An 18,650-nucleotide genomic window follows, 5' to 3' on the forward strand; every position below is an offset into this window, starting at 1 on the left:
CACAAGGTGTGATCTGAATCGACTACCTGCAGAGGAGCAAATGTTTATGATATATGACGAATTATTGTGTGGTTTTCGGGGAAACTGGCATTTCCATCATCTACTCACACAACACTTCTTCGTCCTTTGCACAAGTACCGTTGTTGTTTTCGTTGTTGCAACGGCGGAATTCTGCCCAGTTGGCAGTCCTTGGCCGGATAAAAATCCGGGTCCGTTCCGGTTATGTAGACCAGACTGTCGTAGGAACGGTCAAATACCGTCGGTACCTCTCATTTAATCCCATACTAATACAATGTTGAAAAAAACCGTTATAATAACAACAACAACCATTGGAAGTTGAAGATAACGCTTCGATTCGATTTCAATTTAGGGTTCAGGGTAAAGAGCTCTTTCTTTAAACAAATGATGATTATTTTAAATGTAAAAAAGGAAAGATTAACATACATAATGTGTTGTTTTATTTTAGTTAACAAAATTAAACTTTATTATTTTTTTCCATTTTTTGCATTATTGTTCTTATTGAACACACAGATGTCGCCGTGTACCCTTCGCTTTTTTACACTGATATGGTAAGGCGATTTACTGTCAAACTGACAGCAGCGCAATCGTTGCTAATGGGCGTATGTGTGTTTTTTCTATTCTCCAGCAATGAAGTGAATCCTGAAAAGGTGTTTATTTTATGCTATTTAAGTGTTTTTAAACGTGTAGTAAACGAAAATACATGTAAGTTTAAGTAAATTAAAGTTTTGCGAACTCAGTAGAGTATAGTTGTGTGCTTTCTGTGTAGTTTTTGTGCAAAATATAAGAAGTTTACATTCAGCTGCTTGCCTATGCCGATGTCAGATTTTTATGGCATCATCTCTACCGCAAATTGCTGCAAATAAATACAGAAAATTTTAATATAATGCTAATATAAGTAAGAAATTGTGTGTTCTTCTAATTGCAATATAAAGAAGCAGAGCATGCATGAGGAAAAAATTTTACATGTCGAATGCAAAAGTGCGGTGCATTTAATCCAATAAGAAAATTAACATTCATACATTTCTGCGGCTGTATGCATGTATGTATGTATATGCTTATGTAGGCATTCATAAAAACATCTATTGGATGGAAGCTTATTGTATCTTTACTTTATCCAACGAAATAATGTCCGGAACTTATCAGATTTTCTCGTTATTAAGGACTTAAGCTATATTTCTCAAGCAATCTTATATATAAAACATGTATAGTTATAAACATAATTACAAATTTTGGAGGAAATTGTGATGAGAAACTTATTATTTAAACTGAACCAACATTGATCTATATCATATCAAAATTTGTCAATATCTCTCTAAATTATTTAGTAAATGTTTGGTTTTAAGCATCTATAATACCATCCACCACCAACCTCTTTTTGTAAATTAGAAAAATATTTTCGTTCTAATAGGGTTAAGTTTGGCGCGGATTATTGTTCAAGGTAACAGTATAATCTCCGAAGAAGTTGTTCAGGTCGGTCTACTATAGCATATAGCTGTCAAACAAAGTCACCGATTAAAATCAAGTCTCTTTTGTGACCTTTTGTATTTGTGAAGGGTATACATACATATAAACGAAGTTAACGTGTTTTTTTGGTTTTATTTTATTAACTAACATATCAAAGTGCAAGTGATCTTGATTCAACTGTCTTAATTGTATTTACCTAGATGCTGGTTGTTGAAATATAATGGCAAAATGCTGCAAATTATGTTGAAATTTGCCAATTACATTTTATGGAGCCTTATCATTTTATTATTGCCGGGTCGGCTATGAGTAATACTCGTTCAAGCATCAACAACATATTAAGGTTCCATACATGTCGCTACTTCCTTTCGTTACCCTATAGTTGCTGCTACTCCACAATTTTTTCAATTTACCAATAAATACTTAAATTAGTCATTCGCGCTCGCGCAACAAATTTGCTTTCATCACACATCTGTTGTATTTATGAATACTTACATACATATGTATGTATTTATTTGGATTCACTTCGTAAATTTTACCGGCAAGATCGTCATCAACTCTTGCAGCATTGAGATTCCTCATTTCAGACTCTTTAGTGAGCACCGATGAGCATATAGAGCGAATGACTCTGACATGTATAAATGCTAACTAAGGCTATTTATAATTATTTAATGTTTGTGGTATTTTACTCTCCGGCTACGGCTAGGCGCTAGCGCTCGTTTCGCCTACGGTGCACTGGTGGCGATATACTGAATTTATATTTGCTGAACATTCAGTTCAAGAGAAGAAACGGTGTGAGCTGCTCCAACACGCAGACGGTGCGCGTGAAAATAAATTTAAAACATTTTAATTCGATTAAAAAAGGCAAAAAAAGTGAAGAATAACATTAAAATTTGCCATTGTCCAACAAATGTGTGCTGATGGAATAAGTTTATTGTGAGCTAAAAAGGTACGAGCACGCTAAACGAAATTTGGTAGCAAAGTGTAGTTTGTAAAGTATTTATGATTTTACAAATATATGTATATACATATAGTATATATATATGTATATATAAGTTATAAGTGACTCCGAGCACAATTCAGTGTCTGTGGAAATATAACATATGGTGATTTAGGTAAAATATGTGGTTTGGTTATACTCAATGTGGCAACAAATCTAAATTGGATACAATATAATTATGAAATTAATAATTTTTGGGCAAGAATTTGTTGAGTAAAAACATAAAATACATAAATAATATATCAGTGTGTGTGATTTTCGAAACATAATAAAGTGAAAAATATCATTTATAGAATTTTATATGTGCCTGCTTGCTATATCGTTGCACAAAATGACCGATTCAATAAATAAGGCAGTGATGTGATTTGTATGTTGTTCTACATACATATATAAAAGTGTAGTCTGACGCACTGGTGCTGCTGTTAGTGACAATATGCAATCTGGCATTACAAGTGGTTATTACTGCTAAAATTTATGAGAAGTGTAGACATGTGATCATCAAGAATAATAAAAAATTAATAATCTAAATTGTGAAAACATGTGTATATGCCATATGTATGTACATATATATTTCTAAATCAACAAATTGTGCATCAGACAAAACTAAATTATTAAAGTTATGCAAATTCTTAAAACTTCGTATCAATGACATACAAATAAGCATTAATACATACCAATGTATGTGCATTGCCCAAAGCAAAAGCAAAAATTTTGTGCTAAAATTGATGTATAGTCAAAAATATATTTGCTGGCTGCCTCATATGTATATACGCTGTTTATTGGATAAAAACCAACGAATTACCTCATCGTTTCAGTGCCTCAATTGACTTGGCCGCCTCGAATTCTACCGCCTACCCGTTTCGTCTAACTCGCTTCGTTTTGCTAGCTGCTTGTTTGTTTATACACTGGCCGTTGGGTTTGGAACTCGCCAGTGAGCAGTGTTCAGCATTTATTTGTATCTCGATATTTTGTTCTTATTTTTACCTATGTACATATGTATGTATGTATGTATGCATGTATATGTACTTATGTATTTATAATCATAAATGTATCGGTATTAGTTTCATAAAAACAAAAATACAAACGATAATGTACATAAGTATGTATGTACATGAGTATTACGTAGACTGATAGTTTTTGGTTTATAAATGAATTTATTAATGTAGTCGACAAGTTATGTTTGTTGTTTAAAGTTTTGAGCTTTGAGCTGCAATTTTATAAAATTAAGAATATAATTACATATGTATGTATGTATGTTTGTACATACTATGTATATATAATTATAATAAACAATTTAGAATTATTACTTTTTTTTTGCATACATTTTTCTAGAATTAGTGTGTATGTTCGTCTGGTAGCTATGTAGGTTTGTTAAAAAAAAATTATAAGTTTTGGTGTATTTTTTAAAAGTAATTATTTTTTATTAAATTTATTAAAATTTATTAATTAATTTTTTTTTAATTTTTTATTTAAATTTTTTTATTTTTTTTATGTACATATTTTTTCTATTTAAAATTATTTTTATTTTTTTAATTTCAATTTTTTTTTTTATTTTTTTAATTTAAATTTAATAATTTTTTAGATTCTTTTATAATTTTTTTGTATTATTTTTTAACAGTATATTTTTACCCCGCAATTTCTTTAATTAGAGTCCCACTCCACCATTTTGCATTAATTGCATGGTTCCTTTCCGTTAATATGTATATACGAATATTTGTTTATGGTCGTAAATATTGTTGGCGCTCTGTTCCGTTATCTTTCTGATTACTCTTTACATAAATACCAGAAGAAGTGTTGACATTGCATTCTCTGAATCAACCAATAACTTGGAACCTTATCACCTCATGAAAAATTCGAAATCGGTATCGTTTACTGTTATTTTTATACGGTATAATCTTTTCTTGTAAATTATATGTTTGATTGTAAAAGTTTGCAGTGTAAAATTCCTATTTAAACCCCATAGTATTGTGTGAAATGTCAAGCCTCCGAAGTACAAATATCAAGCTTTTTTCAATCTTTTTTTTTTATACCTACATATATTAAAAAGACATCCAGCAATATTCTCTGTGCTTATAGCAACATTATAGATCAATGTAAGTACTGAAACTACGACTTATCTAGAATAGACCCAGACATATCCAATATACATACATGTCCTGCATGCAATGAGTCTCCGACTCAGAGGAGACACTGGTCCTCTTTGCATGCCCTGCCAACCCTACTCATCTAACACCCCTTTCCCTTTGGTCAGACCCTGTCGAAATAGTACGTTTCCTGGGCCTTCCGCTAGATGACGTCGACGACAACCTGGATAACTCTTACCATCCTAACGGTGATTGATACACCGTGAAAACAACAACAACAACCAATGTAACTATGTTGGGGTGGTTTTGGGCAAAATTTTGAAACGTTGAATTATCTTTGGGGGCAAATATTATTCCTTATGTCTTTCAATAAACAATTATTTTTGTTCAGTTTAGAAATAAAGCTATCAGGGCCCTTCTTTCGCTTGATTTGTCGATCCATATGTTCTATAATAGTTATATATTTTTCGATAAAGGTAAGAGGGTATTCAAGTCTAGAGAACCGAAACTCGAGCGGGTATAGCCATTTATATATTTACTATGATTTTTTTTTATCCATTTTCGAAGAGTATACAAAATAAATTTAAAAAAATATCATAAAGTTATTCGTCCTTGATGTATAGGGTGCAAAAAGAGGCCTCGTCCTCGTCGTCACAACTTCCAACCTTGTGGTCATCTGATAAAACAATGACGCATTCTTGATTATACAAATGTCATTATCGAAAAAATAATTATAAAATATTTTTCAAAAATAAAGTTTGATTTTTCACTAATTTTTTAATTTTTTCGAAATTGTTTAAAAAATTTGGAATTCGAAATATCCAGTTTTTTGTTGGGTCATTGGAAATTTAAGAAAATCGATTGTTTATAATAAGTTATTTGACTTTAAATTTTTTTTTATATCCTTATATTTAAAACAACAAAACAAGGGATAAGTAATTTTCACGGGCTTCTCTTGAAGCCAACTTTACTCCATTAATAGAGTTCTCCATTGACCGAAACAAATGGTAGTCCAATGGTGCAAGGCCTGGGCTGTATGGTGGATGTATCAAAACTTCCCAGCCAAGCTCATCCAGTTTTTGCCAAGTCATCAAAGATGTGTGTGATCTGGGTTTGTCCTGATGGAAGACGATGCCCTTTCTGTTGATCAGTTCTAGCCGTTTTTTTCGATTGCTTACTTCAATCTCATCAGTTGTTGAGAGTAAAATGTAGAATCAACCATTCGATCAGGCAGGAGCAGCTCATAGTAGATGGCTCCTTTCCAATCCCACCAAACACTCAGCATAACCTTTCGAGGCGTCAATCCTGGCTTTGCGACCATTTGTTGAGCTTCACCACGCTTGTACCATGATCTTTTTCGCACATAATTGTCGTATTTGATCCACTTTTCGTCTCCTGTTACCATTCGCTTCTGAAATGGTTCGATTTCATTTCGTTTCAGCAAAGAATCGCAGATGTTAATTCGGTCCATTAAATTTTTCACAGACAATTCATGTGGTACCCAAACATCGAGCTTCTTTTTGTAGTCAGCCTTTTTTAAATGGTTCAAAACCGTTTGATGATGAATATTAAGTTCCTTAGCGATGTCATGGCTGCTTATGTGACGGTCCTGGTCAATATTTTCCTCAATTTCCTATGTTTTCATCGATTTTTTCAACGATAGATCAACTAGGGCGAGGTGCATGTTTTACATCGAAATTTCCAGAGCGGAAGCGAGCGAACCATTGTGTGCTACACGAACTGATACAGCAACATCTCCATAAACTTCACAAATTTCCCTTTTTTTATATAAAAATTTCAAATTATATCGAATTCCTTCATTATTTTCACTAATTTTTGAACAGATGCAACTTTTTTTCAACTTCCCGAATGAAGCTCAAATCTCACCTTTCCAACACTATATGACACAATGTGATTGGTAGCATTGGAGATATACGACTGCAACATCTATTGACGAAATACGAAAAGACTTTTTCGACTACTCAATATTTTTACAGCCTTTGCAGGAGTATAGCATGTTGTGGTTGTTGCTGTAGTAACATATGATATTTTCAAATCGTTTTGAGGAATTTTACTGCGGTGACATTTCTAGATTGGGTCTGAATGTAGTGTAAGCAAGAAATTATAATATTCTAAATTAGTAACTTTGCTTTTAAAAGCGGAGAAGGAATATATGTATGTATGTACATATATTAACATAAGAATATTCATATATGCATATACATACATATGTACGTACTAATAAACATGCTGACATTTTTTTATAATAATATTTGTACATATTTAAATTTGTGGGAGTTTAATCGTAACTAAAATTGGTAAACAATTTTGTTCTGATATTTCAACTTACAAACATACTACGGTATATACATATGTACATATGTATGTATGTATGTATGACTCTTATATTAACATGATGTATGTATGTGTATGAGCAAAAATGTTGCTCACTTTTGATATCGTCACTTCATGGTTTTGGAATGTGTTTCTACTTTTTTATTTTCTTTTTGTGATTTTTTCATATTTTTATTTTTCATATGATGATAAAACTCGCGCGCAAATTTGGAAATACATACATACATACGTACATACATATATAGTAACATTAATAATTATATTTGCATTTCGCATTTTTCATGATGAATTATGTTGATGTGTTCTAGAATAATATCGTAAACAAGTTAAGTATGTTTGTAGCTCTAGTGTCGCAAGTGTGTGTGTTTCCTTTTTTATTAGCAAACGCAATTTAATTATGTTACGCCTATGTAAGTGATATGCGTGAACTAGTTTCTCGACTACGAGTACGAGTAGTCTAAATATTCGTCTGCGTGCGGGCGTAGACTTTTATCGCAAACAAAGCATACTTTTGCGTGACTTCTGGGCTAATCTACGTAGCAAATTTATGAGTATTTAGCAATATACACATACATATATATAAACACTATAAAGTTGAGTTTAGCAATTTCAGAATAACAGGTTCTTACACATATGACGACTCGCCTATTCATTAAACTCCACCGTAAAGAGTAAACAAATGAAGAGCGTTGCTTTGCTAATAATCACGGTCATGAAAAATTCACACCTAAGCATTATTGTCGCGAGATTGCTTTAATATTTACTTCAAGCAGTACTTAAGAGACTGAGCAAACACAATATGTACCAAAATAAGTGGTTTATACAGATAATACATACTTGCAAATGGTTCTTTAACGTTAAACGATTTTTTTTTAATCTATCATAGAAGTGAGATCGTTACTTCTGCCTTAATTAGTAATATATAGGTTAGAAGAAAATCTGAATTCGTGCTAATTAAATAGACCCAACTGTGATAGAACCGGATTTTCCTTTTTAATTAACGATCCTCACTTCTTATGATTTTATTCGGAGGATATCCATAGTTTCACACTTAAAAACCCATTGCCATTTTGGAGACAGTGATCGAATATTAACGCACTTTTTTTTACTTATTTTCCCAAAAAAGTCAATATAAAGTGCCATCCATTTCGAGCTTCCCTACCTACCATTTTAAAGAACAAGCACATAAACTTCAAATTTAATGCAGAATGTTTATTTTTCGAAAGAACATGCTTTGGCATATACTTTTTGAAGATTATTTCATTTGCTACGTCTCAAATGGTCCATCCTTTGAGTCTAATTTCGATGCTTCGTTGGAGCATTTTGACTGGTTACTGGCGAATGACACGCGTGATGTTTTGCTCCAAGGCCTGAATCGAAGCATAGAATTTAGACTTAAGGGGATATTCTGGTCTAGGACCATGAATTTTGGGTAATTTTTAAAGTGTCGTAAAAAAAAGGCAATTAATATTTTTACCATCCATTTTTTATTAGTTATTTGTTAATTTTAGAAGAGTACAGAAAAAAATTAAAAACTAAAAAAAGTAAAAAATTTCAAAAATTATGAGCTGACGAAGTGGGGGGTCTCTAAAAATTTCCACGTGACCATACCAATGATTTCAACCCTCCTAGTTATCTGAAACCAAAAAAAAAAAAGATTATTAATCTAGAATAATGTCGCAATGGCCGGAACTGCGGAAAAGTGGAAAAAATTGTTTTCACAAAATGGCGACTGCCTGAAAAAAAAGTTGTTTTCACTTCACTTCATCACTTTTTCTGACTATTTCGAACTTTTTAAAAATAATAAAAATAAAAATTTGGGGATGGGGCTAGTTCCAACCATAGACAAGCCTATAAAGAAGACTCTATAAAAATTTCAAGTAAATCGGACCAGTAGAACCTGAGAAATCGTGGGTATCGTTCCGAAAAAATCAGTTTTGAGAAAAACGCGTTTAAAGTTTAGGAGACAATTCTAGTGAACACGGACGCCACGTCACAAAATCGGCTGTATCTCCGAAAATAAGTCGAATTTTGAAAAATCCTTCCAAGGTCATATTTTTGAAAGTCTAAACATTCAAGATATGCAAAAAAAATCGATTTTTTTCAAAATCCTAGACAAGAATACCCCGTTAACATATTCCCACAGGAAAAAGTCTAACGGTGTGATATCATGCCATCTTGGTAGCCAATCGATCTTCCTTTTTTTCATCATTTCGTCTTCCAAGTTGGTGGCTGGTAACATATACCATTTCTTAATTCTTAGGTATACCATTCTCAAGGTTATTATTTCTGGTCAGATCCAGTGCCACTAATGAAAATTTCTTCACAATTCGATAACTTGTCAAATGATAGACAGTGAACAAAGCATTTTTTAAGTTTTCACCCTTTACATTCGCAAACGATTTGTCACTAATCTTAATATTCGACCGGAAGTCGTAAACATATGTATGTATATCTATCTGTCTTATATGACTTCCTTAAGTTCGTTATCCTCAACCGGCTCACGTTTTCACAATTTAAGGTCTTGAATATCGTCGATATGCTAATGGGTGTCTGTACATCTTCTGCTTAAGGTCTATAACCCAAATTTCACGCGTCAAACGGACACAAACACACGCACACATACATAAATACATATTTACAGGCGTCGTCATTAATTTTGGGGCGCTTACATATACATTCTTGCTTTCATTTACGAACGCATACGAAATATCGACAAAATATCGTAAAAATTGTGTAAGCAATTGGAATTTTTATTTACTTTTCCTTATCCCTTTGAGTGCAGCGATTTCGCGTGAAGCAACTCACCAATATTGAAGCCAATTCATAGCCCCATCACGTTGTCTGCGGCGTCGATTAGTCATAGCCGTTTTATGTGAGTATATGTATATTTGTATGTGTATGCGTGTGTTAGTGTATTTTCGCGTATTCGCTCTTTTTCATTATCAAATGGCTTTGTTTGTGATATATACTATATATATGTATGTATGTATATACACAAATTTATTTATGCAGTTTTTTTGCACATATTTACATACTCAACTAGACTTATCCCTACTGACGTACATACATATGTATGTATGTATGTATGTATGTATGCTGCATAAATATGTAGGGGTTCCCTGCCTATATTTCACATATTTTTATGAATAACTCTCTATTCAATCGTTTTTCTTGCTATAATTATACACTACACACACATACACACGCGCACGTATTCGCTTATGGTTGTTTTGTGAGCATTTATATGCTTTGCACAGCTGATAACAAAAAAGCGTATGATAAAATAAAAAAATACGCCCATTAAGCTAAAAATAGCGAGGAGCATTGTCTGTATGAGAGTTTGTATGTATATGTGTAGGTAGTTGTATTGCGGGAGCAGCAAGCTGAACTATTTAGTCGAGTGTTTATAGTAAAAAGAATGGGTATAGGGTGTTTCAATAAGTGATTTTAATATTAAAGTGCTTCAAAAATTGTCTAATAATAATAAATTAATTATTCTTCATAAAGAAATTCAATATCGCGTACATACAGACATGGCAAAATCGACTCAGCTCGTCACGCTGAAAATTTCGATATATTCTTTATAAGGTCCCCAACGTTTGATTGTTACGAAGATCGTAGCAAACCGAATTTACTTACAAAACACAATCGAAGCACTTTTAGAGTATGTCTTTTAGCCGTTTTCCTCTCTTAGAGTATAATATTTTAAATATGGTGCTTCGAATTTCTTTTTAAATTTTTTAGAAGATTAAAAAAAATTATAAAAATTCATATAGAAACACCCTGTATATATACAAAATATGTATACAAAAATTTAATTATTTAATAGAAATATTTGAAATAAATAAAAAAAATACTTCAGAGCTCAGCTTGGAACACCCTATATACTGTTAATCAATTAAATTGGGTGTGTAGTGGGGTTACGCTAGTTATTTAGAAGATTAAAAAAAAGCAAAAAATTATGAAAAATTCATATAGAAACACCCTGTATGTTTATATGCTAAAAGTTATTTTAATAATTATTTAAAAAAAGATTTGAAATAAATAAAAAACTATACCAGAGCTCAGCTTGGAACACCCTATATACTGTAAATTAAATAAATTAGCTGTGTGGTGGGGTTACCTAATTATTGAATTATTTAGAAGATTAAAAATAAATAAAAACAAATTACAAAAATCCATTTAGAAACACCCTATACATATGTATATATGCTAAACATTATTTCAATAATTATTTAAAAGAAATATTTGAAATAAATAAAAAACAATTTCGATAGCTCAGCTTGGAACACCCTATATACTGTCAATCAAATGAATTGGGTGTGGAGTGGGGTTACGCTCCTGCATATGGGGTACATACCCGCCATCAAAGCGACAGTGCCAATCCTTTGTGGTTGAGGATTATTACCAGTGCTGACATACATACTTACATATATATATGTACATACATACATGTGCTGAGGTAGCACATAGTACATTTGTATATACATATGTATATTTATATATTTATCTAGATAGTGAGCTAAACATTTAAATTCGAGGTAGCACATAGTACATTTGTATATACATATATTTATACATTTATACAGATAGTGAGCTAAACATTTAAATTCGTTTTGGATACACCGTTCGAAGTTTTTGACGTTTTTTTGCTGTACGATCCTTGGCCTCAACAATATAGTGGTCCGAGTCGAGACAACCGGGCGTAGCTTGATGAATTCTGGTTGGTGGCTTTTTGATCCAGGGACAACCGGGTAGCTTGATGAATCTTTCTATTGTGGAATGTAGTACTACAAATAACCATATTTCGGGCGCCGGCGAAAGCAATCAGCCGCAATCCGTTTGGGGATGTTTCATCATGGACGTTGAACTTACCGACCGTTGTGCCAAAGATACCTTCTTTGCTCACCCTGGCGTTAAAGTCACCATGCACAATTTTTGACATCGTAGCGGGGGCAGCTCGCATAGGTGCGCTCTAAGCCCTCATAGAAGACATCCTTGGTCACTTAGTCCTTATCTTCTGACGGGGCGTGGGCCCAAATCAGCGGTATGTTGAAGAACTTCACCTTGATGCGAATTGGGGCTAGACGTTCATCCACCGCGGTGAATGCCAGCTCACGGCGACGGAGTCTCTCTCCCGCCACGAATCCCACACCGAATTTGCGCTCCTTTATATGGCCACTTCAGTAAATGCCACAAGGACCTACTCGTCTCAATCCTTGTCCCATTCATCGCACTTTTTGGACGGCGGTGTTGTCCGCCTTTATATTTACGAGGACGTCAACCAACATGGCAGCGGCATTTTTCCACTTAAGGGACCGGACCCTTAAATCGTAATTCTTAGTGCATTTGCCGTCGTCGTCACCAAAAGGGGAATGTCTTATCCAAGGCTGTTGTTTTCTTTTCATTGGGGGCGTTTTTTACGTGGCGCACAGCCCTAGGGAGGTATCGTTCGTCTTCTCACTTTAGCTCGCCTTCAAACGGGCGTAACGTAAGGCAAATTTTTTGAGCTTAGCAAATTTAATTTGCTTTCATCAGACCACATGATCTGTTGCCAATCACTTTGATCCCGATTTTGGTACTTTTGAGCTCAAGAGTGTCGTGCAGCCCTAATTTTTTGTGTTAATGGTGGCTTTTTGGCAGGGCGCCTTCCATATAAACCCACGTCTCTAAGCCGTTGACGCATGATGCGAATTTTTTGATCACACGTTAATTTCTTCTGATTATGAAAATGTTCCCATTAGAACCACCCGTTACCACATATTTTTTTGCTGCGCCAATGGTGGCGTGTTGGAACTGCATAAAATGAAACCTATTGATTACGTCAGTAGATCGGTCGTCACACCAGCTCGTTCGCTGGCATAACTCTATTTACTCGGTACTCGCCTTGAGTGGCGTAAATGTCCGTTCTCAATTAAATAAATAAATAAATTTATTAATAAATGACTGTCTTTGTTATATCGGAAATCTTGACTTCATTCCACTGTTCATCGAACGACAGTCGGCCAATTCATATGTGCTCATATATAAAGAACTAAAGATAATGTTGCCATATTCGAAAACATATTGTACATGGCAGAGCGCTGCTTAATCAAGATGTGCAATTCGAATTGGAACACTCATACATATACACATACATATGCATGGTATAGTGACTGACCGCGTTTCTCGTGTTTGCGCTAATCGATTCTAAATGGCAGACGAATCGTGATCAAAATCACTAAATCAAAAACTATTGCGACCTATCCCCCACCTGGCTTAATTAGATAAATATTTATCATTTGTTTATACTTGCTAGGTATTGTGTAGGTATGTACATAGGTACATTCCTGACATTCCTTAAAAACTAATGAGACTTCATGTCACTGACCAATTTTGTAAAGTGTAAAAAAAAGACTCTTCAATAATTTATATTTCAGTGCTATTGCTAAAAATTTGAATAAAATTCGGCAGCGCGAGTAATGTTAGCTTTATAAAGCGCTGGAACTCTGATATGGAGTTGAACTTTAATTCCTAAAGCGTGATATATTGGTTTTGATAATTTGAAAAGGTGTCTAAGCCAAGCCAATATGGGTTCCAGACCATGATTTTACAATATATTTTAGATATAATTGGTAGTAGTACAAACGTGTGATCCATTTCGAGGCCCCTAGTTTTTTAAGAAAATTCAAATTTAATGGGAAATGTTTATTATCATTCGAAAGAAAATTCTTTGGCATTTATTTTTTGAGGATTATCTTTTTCAAATGTTCGACTAATAACTAGCGAAACTTGCTCCAAGGCCTGAATCGAAGCGGTATTATCCGCATAGACTTTAGACTTTACATATACTCATAGGAAAAATCACGCGATCTTGGTGGCCAATCGACTGACCCAAAACGTGAAATTATCTGCTCACAGAAGTGTTCTCTAAATAAATCCATTGATTGATGCGATGTGTGGGAAGTAGCGCCGTTTTGTTGAAAATGGAGATCTCGAGCTTCAATTTCAGGCATCAAATAGTCGGTTATCATGGCACGATAATGGTCGCCATTGACAGTTACGTTCTTACCGACATCATTTTTGAAGGAATATGGTCCGATGATTCCATCGGCTCGCAATGAAATGATAGCTCTTGAATCACTTCAGGTTGCTCTTCGTCCCAAATGCGACAATTTTGCTTGTTTACTTATCCATTGAGCCAGAAATGGACCACATCGCTGAAAAAAGTTGGCTCGAAAACGTCGGATTTTCTTGGAACTTTTCAAGAGCCCATAGAGCGAAACGATGTCTGTTGGGAAGGTCGAGTAGCTTCAATTTTTGCACAAGCCGTATTTTGTACACTTTCAATTTAAGATCTCGACGTAAAATTCCCCAAGTCGTTCCATACGTCCGTTCGAGTTGCTGCGAACGGCGCCGGTCTTCGTGTACACTCTTTTAGCGCCATAGGAGATCGCGTATTTTCTTAAAGTAAATTATTCTGAAATTTTTTTGTTGGAGTCACCGAGCTTGAAAGAGATCTCCCTTGGTGTTCAAGTCTTTGCTCGCTTTCTTGCCATTACGTCTAGGATATATGGGTATTAGGGTATTTCTATAAAATCTTATTATATATTTTCACTTTACACCACAATACTAGAGACCATTAGGATTCAGGGACAAAGAATTTTGAACTGCAGGTTCCAAACCCAGTCTAAACTTTCAGCATGAACCCTTTAGAGTGTTTTCAAAACTAATGGCTTCCTCTTTTTTTAAAAAATAAAAACATGACATATTTAGCACACCAATTTTAGGGAAGGGCAGAATAATTCCTAAAGTACGGCTAATAATTCTAATCGGAATTCTTAGGTTCTCAAGATATTTTTTATCTCATATCTTACCATCTTTTGTACGCCAATAAATTGTATTTGATTAAATGTTGCCTACATTTAGGCGATAAATTAATTATACCATGTATTCCATATAGGACCTTCATATTTTTTGTACCTAATACTTTTTTTTTTACTTTTTTATTATTTTTGTTGATTTGTCAACAACAAATTTACAACAAAGTTAAACTTTTTTTTTAAAATACTCACACTTAAGATCACGAGGTATTTGCTTCCTTTCACCGTAACTAAATTAAGTCATGAAGGTTAGTCATAGCAGAGTAACTCGGCATAAGTACATACATACATATGCATAGAGCCACACATGAGTAATAGAAAAGTAGAAAAACTAGTGACAGCATGGCTGTGGGTGTTGCAACAGGCGAATAAGCAAGAAATCTTTCAAGTGCCTAGCACTTTCACAACCCACTGTAGGAGATACGTGCCTACGTACTCGATATACATACACATATATATACATATAAAATTATGTGTGTTTGTATGTACCGCTAAGTGTATGCAATTGCATTTTTCTAAATACTTCTGTACATACAGACCTAGTACTTGTAGACGCTATGTATGTGGAGGTGCTCGCCTCACAGAATTTATAGTTCCGCGTGCGTTCGTCGGGAGTCGCCTCACCACTACCAACGATCCGTTGCAATCCTCACTCATTTCATTCAAACTTTATGGACTTGGCAACTCACTTTTACGTGGTGTCTTCTTCATTGTTGTTTTTGTTATTGTTGTTGCCATTGTTGGCGATGAAAATGCCACGTTTTATACTTGTTTCCGTAGCAGCGGTGCCCGACTGACTGGAGCCAAAGAATTTTATTCGACACATTCGCACATTCTTCCATTGCTTGTCCCACTATTACGCTATCGTGACAAATAGCCGTACATACACACATACATTCATACATACATATGTGGCTCTCGTACGAGTGTATTCGCATTGAATTGGTTTGGAAACACTTGTCGACTTATTACGTTAGCTAAATTGTAGTGACATTAAGCCGACGACTCACTCACCGCATACCACTATCTCTCTCTCTCACTCCTTCGTAATACTTAAGTTTGCTAAAGCGGCTAGTTTGGCTTAAGTGTTTAAGATAAAGACACTTTTATAGCGGTACTTTTAAAAAAATGCTACAAAAGATATCCTTCTCTGCGTCGTCATTCGAATAAAAGGATATTTTCGCGTAGCAAATTTCTTTAAAATAAAAACTGCTGCAAAGAAAGCAAGTAAGGATGTGCCATGTTTGGTTGGAACCGAACCAAGAGCATTTTTCGAAATAATAAATTAAAATAAAAAAATACTGTTTTTTAATTACCGTTACAGCATCCATATCAATAGTGAAATATGACTAAAAATAGTAAGACTTTGTTCTTATTTTAAGATTCTTAATTTATTTTTCAAAGTCTCTGTCGTCCCTCTCAAAGTAGAGTCTCCTTGGTCCCAATACACTTATATTTAGGTTTTTACCAAACCTCAAAACAGTTATTAACGTCAATTTCCGGAATAGCCTTCAATGCTAGTATCGATTCACGCTTAATCTCTTCAATTGACTCAAAACGGTTTCCACGAAGCAGTCGTGAGAGTTCGCTGACTAGCCAGAATACACACGGAGTTAAATCAAACGATTCCCATTCTCATTAAAACGGTGGTTGCGGCATTATATTGGTTGAAAATTTGGCAAACACACAAAGTATTAATGATGTATGCGACGGTGCATTATCGTGGTGCAAAAACCAAGAGTTGTCAGCCCATAATTCAGGTCCCTTTTTACGAATAGCTTCGCGCAAACGATGCATAACACTCAAATAGTATTACTCGTTGACCGTTGTTGGGCCGAAAGAAATTCGGACTGCACCACACCTCGATAATCGAAAAAACTGTCAACATAACCTTAGCTTTTCAACTGCTTTGACGTCGTTTTTTCGGCTTCGGCTCACCTTTGCCATGATATTCGGCCGATTGATCGTCTGATTCCGGTTTGTAAGCATAGATCTAAAACTCATCGCCAGTAATAATGCGTTTCATGACATACTGACAGTCGGAAAGCATTTTTCACAGTCATTAACGCGACGCTGTTTTTCGAAAAAATTTAATGCGAAACCAATCGTGTTTTCACTTTTCTTATGACCAGATGATCTTTCAAAATGGTTTTCACATATGTATACATACTTCCGATATTCCAACGATGCCAGTCAGATCTCTTACTGTTAGTCGTCGATTCTCAAGCACAAATTCCTTTATTTTATTAACGAGTTGATCATTAGTTGATGTTAAAGCTGTCATTTTGTCAAATATTAAAATTTAGACAGATTCTTCGAGCATAACCCATATTTGTCTATTGTTATAATATATTTTTTTTTGTTTTGTTTTTTTTTTTGATTTGAAATAATTGTGAGCAAAAGATTCTTCACAGCCAGACACCTTTTTTCTTAAAAATTGCTTTTTCAAAAGAAAAATGTACAAAAAGGAAGAGCAGGCGATTGGAAAAGTAAATGTTCGGTCAGTTTTAATTTGTTATGATCTGTAGTTTTTTTCATTGTATTCAGCAATGTTACAATTTCATCAAGGAAAGATATACGCAAGACCAACGTTAACAAATTATTCAATTTTATTAGCAAAATAATGGATCTCCAATTGCAAATTTTCTTTCGTTTTGCCATTTTATGCTCGTAAATTCGTCCAACCGTGCTCGCTATTCGTCGAATTGTTGAACATTTCGAACATACTTTTTTTTACATAATGTTCAAGTGCCAATAAGACAAAGAACCGTAATAATGAAAATATTGCTGCTCTTCAGGCATGTGATGCTGAAGACCGCAATTTGTCGATTCCTAGATGATCTCAAGAATTACGACTTTTTCAAACCACAACCTGGCGGATTTTGAGCAATAATTTTGGCCAACCGTAATCGTCGTGAATATCATTTTGCCTTCCGAAGAGGCTACTTTCAACTGAGTTGTGCTGTAAATAAACAAAACTGTCGATTCTGGTGCGAAGAAAAATCCAAAAATTATTCATTAACAACCATTACATTCACCTAAATTGACTTTTTGGTGTGGTTTTTGGTCTGGTGAAATCATCGGTCCGTATTTCTTTCGAAATAAAGCTGTGATAACCAACTTTTTATGACCGCAATTATAATTAGTTGATTTTGACAACATCTAGTTCCATCAAGACGGGGCCAAGTGCCATACAGCACGTGCAACAACCCAATTATTGCGAGAAAAGTTTGGAGTTTTGATTATTTCAAGAAATTGTGATATTGAATGTCATCCCAGAAATTGTGATTTAACACCATTAGATTACTTCTTGAAGTCATTGGTCTTTGTAAATAAACCAGACTCTCCTCAAGCTTTAGAGGTCAATATTGAACGTACTATTCATGACTGACGACTTGATTTAGTGGAAAAAGTATTCGTAAATTAGGTTCATCGAATTCGTGTCTGCAAAAGAAGTCGTTGAGGCTATTTGAATGATGCTACATACATATATGCTGAACTTAATGGTATCGGTTGTATTTTACATTAATTGAAAAGCCTTTGAATTTTCTTAACAGTTAGTGTTTTTTTAATAATCATTTTACTCTTATTGGAAAGCCCTGTATATCTACTTCAATAATACTATTTTAAACCGATAGTTCAAGAAAACCTTTCTGCTCCATGCAACATGGTGCGTGTGCATTGAAAAAATCACTCCAATTGAGTAACTACTCTGGGTTTAATAGTCCACAGCGAACTACTTATGTGCATCGAGTATATAAGTATGTGTGTAGATATATCTGAGTAATTTGAGTTGTGTCATTTTTTGTAAACACATCCACGATTAGCCACATGACCGCGCTTTCATGGCAGAAAAGTGATTTT

The 18,650-nt window shown here is 34.3% G+C and overlaps 1 protein-coding gene across 5 annotated transcripts in view; it reads left to right on the forward strand.

Annotated features, from left to right (window-relative positions):
* The first annotated feature begins 623 nt into the window (after positions 1-623).
* LOC126763382 (talin-2) overlaps positions 624-18,650 on the forward strand; it is a 77,597-nt gene continuing 59,570 nt past the window's right edge. For 4 of the 5 annotated variants that reach the window (XM_050480835.1, XM_050480838.1, XM_050480840.1 and 1 more), the window contains exon 1: positions 624-723. The gene's annotated coding sequence lies outside the window, so the exon portion shown is untranslated. Of the gene's footprint in view, positions 724-2,274; positions 2,432-18,650 lie in introns of those variants that run through there. The other variant, XM_050480836.1, reaches the window with a different exon arrangement.

Source organism: Bactrocera neohumeralis, chromosome 6 (assembly GCF_024586455.1).
Source record: "Bactrocera neohumeralis isolate Rockhampton chromosome 6, APGP_CSIRO_Bneo_wtdbg2-racon-allhic-juicebox.fasta_v2, whole genome shotgun sequence".
NCBI classification, from domain to species: Eukaryota; Metazoa; Arthropoda; class Insecta; order Diptera; family Tephritidae; genus Bactrocera; species Bactrocera neohumeralis.